Source organism: Triticum aestivum, chromosome 5D (assembly GCF_018294505.1).
Source record: "Triticum aestivum cultivar Chinese Spring chromosome 5D, IWGSC CS RefSeq v2.1, whole genome shotgun sequence".
Classification (NCBI taxonomy): domain Eukaryota; kingdom Viridiplantae; phylum Streptophyta; class Magnoliopsida; order Poales; family Poaceae; genus Triticum; species Triticum aestivum.
Window position 1 is genome coordinate 28,184,954 of NC_057808.1, and position 7,626 is coordinate 28,192,579.

The 7,626-nt window shown below is 50.1% G+C and overlaps 1 pseudogene; it reads right to left on the minus strand.

The window, feature by feature from the left end:
- Positions 1-3,405: 3,405 nt before the first annotated feature.
- Positions 3,406-5,769, minus strand: LOC123124172 (cation/calcium exchanger 1-like; annotated as a pseudogene).
- Positions 5,770-7,626: the final 1,857 nt, after the last annotated feature.

Here is a 7,626-nt window from a genome sequence, read left to right on the forward strand (position 1 = left end):
AACAAAAGCACAACAAAATACTACACAACAACCCAAAATCAGAGATAAAAACAAGGGTTTCTCTTCCATGCCATGGCAAAACAACCAAGAAAACACCATTGACAACCAATCCATGCAGACAAGCAAAGGTTGCCCACTAGCGGACGACCGTCATAAGAGAAAGCATCAACGGTTCACGATAAAAGAAACACGCGACAAAAAATTAAGAAAACATCAAACATCAGTCCAGACCAAACTCATGAAGCCTGTGAACAACAAGCCACTCTAATGTACTAACACACTCTAAAACAACAATTGATAAGAGCCATACAATCAAATGCAGGAGGAGGCAACACGAAAAAATCTAGATACTCAAAGGAAAGTGAGAAGACCGACACCCCTGGAAAAACAAAGAACAAAGAAAGGAAAAAATACTAGTCCTGGCCGATGAGGTCTCAACCACCTAATACCCAGCCAAAAAATATAGGTCCCAGCAAGCAAGGTTGCAGCCGCCGAATGACCGGCTGGGAAAGACGCTGCTCCTAGCAACGTGCTCACAGCCGTCAAACGCCCAACCGGGAAAAACGTTAAACTTCCCTCAAGCCGCCTACTCCTAGCAACCAAGATCTCGTCAAGCCCCTTCTGCGCCCAAGCACCTCTAATTTTTCCCTCTTCACCTCCGCGCGGTCTTTTCTGTATCCACACAACGAGCGCAACAGTAAAAGAATCTCGTGTCCCTATAGATGCAACACGACAGGAACACATGTCCGATTGACGGCCCTTGGGCCGAGGCATGCGATACGTGGTCAACACCGACTAACAAGTGGAGAAAGAAGCAAAACAAATTCCAGAGTGTTATGCGCTCTTGAAATTGTTGCCCCTGAATCGACTCATATCGCTCCACCATACAACCACCTACCAACAATCCCACCCATCAGCAGATAACTCCATACAACACAACGCGTTGATCAAGTCAAAATCTTGGGCCAAGTCTCAAATTAGACACCTCAGTTGATTGAGAGAGCTTCCACCCCTACGGAGTTTAGTGAATTAAAGAATTTACTCATATGTACCTATACTTTACATGCCAATTAACAATTATAGACAAGTACATCATCCCCTTTTTCCTACTATATCATACTTAATTTACAACCGATAACACATAATGACTTTTTTTTTCTGGCTTTACATATCCACATGCATGCATGCACATGCATTGCCCTCTCACAACTGAAGTGATCATGAGTGTTTGTAATATCTCAATACTACCCTAGCGCTACCGAACGTTAAGCGTCCGACCCTACGGGTTTGGGAATATGCAGACATGACCGAGACTCCTCTCCGGTCAATAACCAATAGCCGGACATGGATGCCCATATTGGTTTCTACATATTCAACGAAGATCTTTATCGGTTGAACCACGATGTCAAGGATTCAGCTAATCTCGTATGTTGTTCCCTTTGTCCATCGGTATGTTACTTGCCCGAGATTCGGTCATCGGTATCTCCATACCTAGTTCAATCTCGTTACCGGCAAGTCTCTTTACTCGTTCCATAATACAAGATCTGGTGGCTAACTCCTTAGTCACATTGCTTGCAAGCTCATTGTGATGATGTATTACCGAGTGGGCCCCGAAATACCTCTCCGTCATACAGAGTGACAAATCCCAGTCTCGATCCATGGCAACTCAACAGACACCCTCGGATATACCTGTAGAGCATCTTTATAGTCACTCAGTTACGTTGCGACCTTTGATACACACAAGGTACTCCTCCGATGTGAGTGAGTTGCATGATCTCATGGTCATAGGAACAGATACTTGACATGCAGAAAAGGGTAGCAATAAACTTGATACGATCATATGCTACGTTCATAGTTTGGGTCTTGTCCATCACATCATTTTCCTAATGATGTGATCCCGTTATCAAATGACAACTCATGTCTATGGCCAGAAAACTATAGCCATCTTTGATCAACGAGCTAATCCGGTAGAGGCTTACTAGGGACATGTTGTTGTCTATGTATCCACACATGTAATTGAGTTTCAATACAATTACAACATGAATAATAAACGATTATCACGAACAAGAAAATATAATAATAACCACTTTATTATTGCCTCTAGAGCATATTTCCAACACCCATGCCATGGCAAAACAACAAAGAAAACACCATGGACCACAAATCCACGCAGACAAGCAAAGGTTGCCCACAAGCGGACGACCGCCGAGAGCAAGCATCGGCGGTTCACGATAAAAGAAACACGCGGCAACCAATTAAAAACATGAAGCTTGTGAACAACAAGCCACTCTAATGTACTAACACACTCTAAAACAACAATTGATAAGAGCCATACAATCAAATGCAGGAAGAAGGCAACACGAAAAAATCTAGATACTCAAAGGAAAGTGAGAAGACCGACACCCCTGAAAAAACAAAGAACACAGAAAGGAAAAAACACTAGTCCCAGCCGATGAGGTCTCAACCACCTAATACACAGCCGAAAAAGACAGGTCCCAACAAGCGAGGTTGCAACCGTCGAACGTCCAGTCGCCGAATGACCAGCTGGGAAAGACGCTGCTCCTAGCAGTGTGCTCGCAGCCGTCGATCGCCCAACCGGGAAAAACGCCAAACTTCCCTCAAGCCGACTACTCCTAGCAACTGAGATCTCGTGAAGCCACTTCTGCGTCCAAGCACCTCCAATTTTTCCCTCTTCACCTCCGCACAGTTTTTTCTGTATCCACACATCCAGCACAACAGTAAAAGAATCTCGTGCCCCTAGAGACACAACACGACAGGAAACATGGCCGATTGATGGCCCCTAGGCCGAGGCGTGCGATACGTGGTCAACACGGACTGACCAGTGGAGAAAGAAGCAAAACAAACTCCAGAGTGATATGCGCTCTTGAAATTGTTGCCCTGAATCAACTCATATCCCTTCACCATACAACCACCTACCAACAAGCCCACCCGTCAGCAGATAATTCCACAGAACATAGCGCGTTGATCAAGTCAAAATCATGGATCAAGTCTCAAATTAGTGACCTCAATTGATTGAGAGAGTTTCCGTGAATTAAAGCATTTACTCATATGTACTTGTACATTACATACCAAATAACAATTATAGAGAAGTACTTCATCGAAAATACAAAGGTGAACATGATGCGCGCGCACCCACGTGAATAGTAAATACATAAAAAATAGTAGAAAAAAAATAAGAAAAATTCTGAAATTTCGCGGTAAGAACTTAGTTGTTCATTCTACTCACGTGTGAAGTTTCATGATACATTGACACCCATGGTATTCTTAGTGAAGAAAATACAAATGCGACCATACTATTCATTCAACAGTGTTTTTTAATACAGTTTCGATTTTGTCATTTTTGCCCAAATTATCACGGATGTGATTACTTCATGAAACTTCATATGCCAGTATACATGTTGACTATATTATTTAAATAAATTCATTTTTTTATTTTTTCTAGCATTTTTTATATTTAATATTCATAAAGGGTGCACGCGCACCCATGTTCACCAAATACGCGTCTAAGTACTTCATCCCTTTTTTCTATATCGTGCTCCTACTTAATTTACAACAGATAACACAGAATGACTTTGTTTTCTGGCTTTACATATTCACATGCATGCATGCACATGCATTTCCCTCTCACAACTGAAGTGATTCACGAGTGTGTGTAAGAAGCAGCCAAGCGCCAGCATCAATCACTTCCGCACCAACCTACGTAGTACCACCGGTTTCAATTTGTTCGTGTTTGTTGTCCTATAGCCTCAGGATCTTGTTCGATCTTCCGCTGCACCATCAAATCAGATCCAACACTCCTCAATCACTGTCTTGGTAGGAGAGAATCTAGGCTGAGGACGCCGACGGCGTCGGCGACCCGGACGGCGATGAAGCAGAGGTACACGGCGAGCAGCCCGGCACCGAGTGTGGCGTCCAGCCTCATCCCCCTCGCCGGCAGCACCACCAACGCCCACGCTAGCCCGGCCACCAGGAACGCGAACGCCACCGTCACGTACGTCGCCGCATCCACCGGGATCTTGTACGGCTCCGGGTACCGCGCCCCCGCCGCCAGTGCCATCGACAGCCCCAGGCCCACCACCGTGTTGAACGCCGGCCCGGCGTAGCACCCCGCCACGGCCGTCTGGGCGCCCGCCGCGCCGTCCTGCGTCGCCATCGCCACGTCGGCGACCAGGTCGCCCAGGGAGTTGCCCCATGCGAGCACGGTGACCCCGAGCACGCTCGCGGGGACGCCGATGATAATGCCGGTGGAGACGAGGAGGGCCACGAGCTCTCGGGCCAGGAGGTAGGACTAGGACCAGAGGATGGACATGAGGAACCCGCCGGTGAGCCACAGGAGGCGGGCGTACCGGCCGTGTGGGGGTGCCGCTGCGTCCGTGGTCGCGGCCGCGGCGATGGCGAAGAGCGTGCCGGTGAGGGCGCCGGCGAGTAGCACGGTGGGGCTGGTCGGGGAGGTGACGGCGGCGAGGAGGAGAGGGCCGAGGAGCGTTGAGGTGATGGCATACGCATTGGGCCTGGACCAGCGGTGCCCGGCGATGTCCGGGATGGTTAGGCGGCGCGGGAGGTAGAGCGGCGCGTGGAGCGCGGCCAAGAGGCCGCAGGCGAAGGTTCTTGGTGGCTGCTTCGAGGAGACGACGACCGGGAGGAGGAGCGGGGCGGCGAGGTCATCGGAAGGCTTTTTACTTGTGTTGGTGCTGCCGTCATCGGCGGCGACGGAGCAGCAGTGCGATGTCGAGACGAGGAGGACGTACGTAGGCGGCGTAGAGGGAGAGGAAGCACGCAGCCGCCCAGACGGTGACCGTGCCGGCGACCAGCGCGGCGAGGAGGTAGCAGAGCGCGACGAGAAGAAAGCACACGTCGCGCACGAACCCGCGCCGCTCAATGACGGCGCCACTGCTGCGAGCGGCGACGATGGCGACCACGCCGGCGACGACGGTGGACACGAACAGCGCGCCGCCGAGCGCGCCGCTGAGCCCCACGTCCCCCGCCTCGCCGCCGTCGGACGCGAACGCCACGACGCTGGAGAGCACGTCGGGCGCGCCGTTGCCGAGCGAGAGCAGCGTGACCCCAGCCACGGCGGGCGGCTGGCGGAGCGCCGCGGAGAGGCCCTCGAGCGAGGCGCAGAAGTACTCGGACGCGGTGTCGCCGAGGAGGTAGAAGAGCAGGAGCAGCCAGAGCGCGATCGCGGCGACCACCAGAGCCCCTCCTCCTCCCCGCACGCGCAGTAGAAGAGCGCGAGGTAGTCGACGTACCCGGTCGGCGCGCACGGCGGGTGGGACGACGACCGGAGGTACCGGCACCGCGCGGCGCGGCCATCCAGCGCCTGCAGCTCCGCCTCGCAGCTGCCCCGCTCCCGCGCTCCGCCGGCCGAGCCGAAGACGAAGGCCCCGCCGTGCCGCGTGCGCAGGGAGAGGCATACGACGACGAGCAGGAGCAGCAGGAAGGATGTCACGGCGGCGGCATTGCGCCTGCTCCTGTACATCCTCTGCAAGAAAGCCATGGCGTTGATGTCCGGAGCTCAGCCCTCAGCTCAGCTACTATAATCGAATGTGGCCGCGGTCTTGTAGCACTGCAGTGGTCGGTCGGTCCGTGATCAAACAGAGCTGCTATACGTACGATCAAAATCTGTACAATCTATGTACGACAAAGACTCATCTGATGTGGTGGGCCCAAACCTAGGGAAACGGGCTGGAATGATCGTACGCATCGTATGATAAAATTGATCGTATGTGAGGCAGTTTCCGTGATCAAATCAAATTTGCTTTTGTCGCTGCAGACGAGTAAGTTTGTGACTTTGTGTGCACTTTGCTATTGGTAGGAAGGGACACATGGCAGCTTAGCAGGCCCCCTTTGGAAGCTGCATCATTCTTCTTTCTCGTGACGCGGCAGCCATGTCATAGGTGCTTTTGGAGCGATGGAATGTTCCATCTGCCATTCCATGAGCTTACAAGTCATCTAGAACAATGATGATCTCAACCAACTTGCAGAGCAAACTTGCAACTGCAAGCCGAAAACTCATCATCTTGGTTTGTTGGTAACCAAAAAGAATAGAACTGATCTGTGTGGTCTCTTGCTACCGGAAAGGAACTGAGCTGATCTGTGGTCCAAAAAGAATAGATTGCTAGTACCTTGGAGAGCTTCGTTGCCTTCTCTTTCAGATACACTGGTGATTAGCCTGCTGCTTAGATTAGGACACGATCGACGGCATGTCAGCATGTGTGCGACCGACAACCCGTTGCCGCTGTGCTGGGTCGATGTGGACCATTCTTTCCTAACACAAGAAATAAGTCGACCATTCAATTGCACAATTATTTCAGATAAGATACGTATAGTACAATTATTCTTGCATCTGTCCAACCTGGTCCATTGATGATATTGATATTCATAAATTAGCAGCAACACAAAAGCAGCAACAACAACAACAAAAACATTTTTAATTGTACAATTCCGACAGAGATCTCAACCAACTTCCGGTTTTCAATGTTCAGTCATCAGTCATGGTAGGAATATTATCTTCTATAGACGAGGTGGCAGTTGTACGTATTCTCCACGAATCAGGAGAAGATTGACACCACGAGGACACCACAAAATCATCTGCAGACAAAGCTGATGATTCCAAGCCAACCTGCAGCAATTCTCCATGCTGATCTGATCTGCATGCATGCACACAGAATTAAGCGACTTGACTCCAACTACCACCAATTTATTAATCTTGTCTGGAGAGTTGTTCCACCGACGAGCTTAGGCCCTGTTTGTCTGCCTATTTAGAAGCTTTTATGACTTTTTATTAAAAGTGAAAAAGCTGTAAAAGCAGAAGCAAAAGCCCAAACAAACAGAGCCGTAGTCATGTAAAACAATGATGATGCTACTTAGGCAGAAATCATCGACACGCATTGTAGTGAGTGTTTGACAAAAAAAACTACCAGTTTAGGGGTTCGCGTCCCACAGAACTACCACTTTTTTAAAAGTGGCCGAAAACTACCAAAAAAATGTAATCACGTGACTAAAAATACCAGGTTGACTGAATGGTGGTTTTGACCGTTTTAACCGTGATTCTGACGTGAGTGGCCCACGTGCCAGGCTGGCGGCCCGCCTAACGGCTAACGGCGCGCGCGGGGCCGTTAGAGCTCGCACATGGTCGGACCAGGTCATAACCTGGCCGACCGGGCCGCTCGTCCCCACCAGCTCTCTCACTCTCCCCCGAGCTCACTCCACTCCTCTCTGCTCTCCTCTGCTTCTGTTTCTTCTTCTCGCACTCCGACAACGTCGCGACCATGTCGTCGTGGCCGAACAACAACGAGACGTCGGACGACGATGATGAGTCCATGAGCGAGTTCAGCAGCATGCAGATGGAGTACTTTGTAAGTCAGCTCAGTCTATCCTCTCCCTCTCCTGTCTGTTCTGTTCTAGGGTTAGGGTTTGAAGATATTTGAGATTTTTCCATTTAAGTTGATATATGTGAGTTGTTGTTGATATAGATATGCTTTTGCTGTTGCAGCAAACTCCTGACACTGTGATAGACCCTAGTTTCTGTGGGCTTGTGACTGAATCTGACAGAAGGTGCATCCTGCACAGGCAGAGGCCGGGCAAGTTTGAGGCATTTGAAGG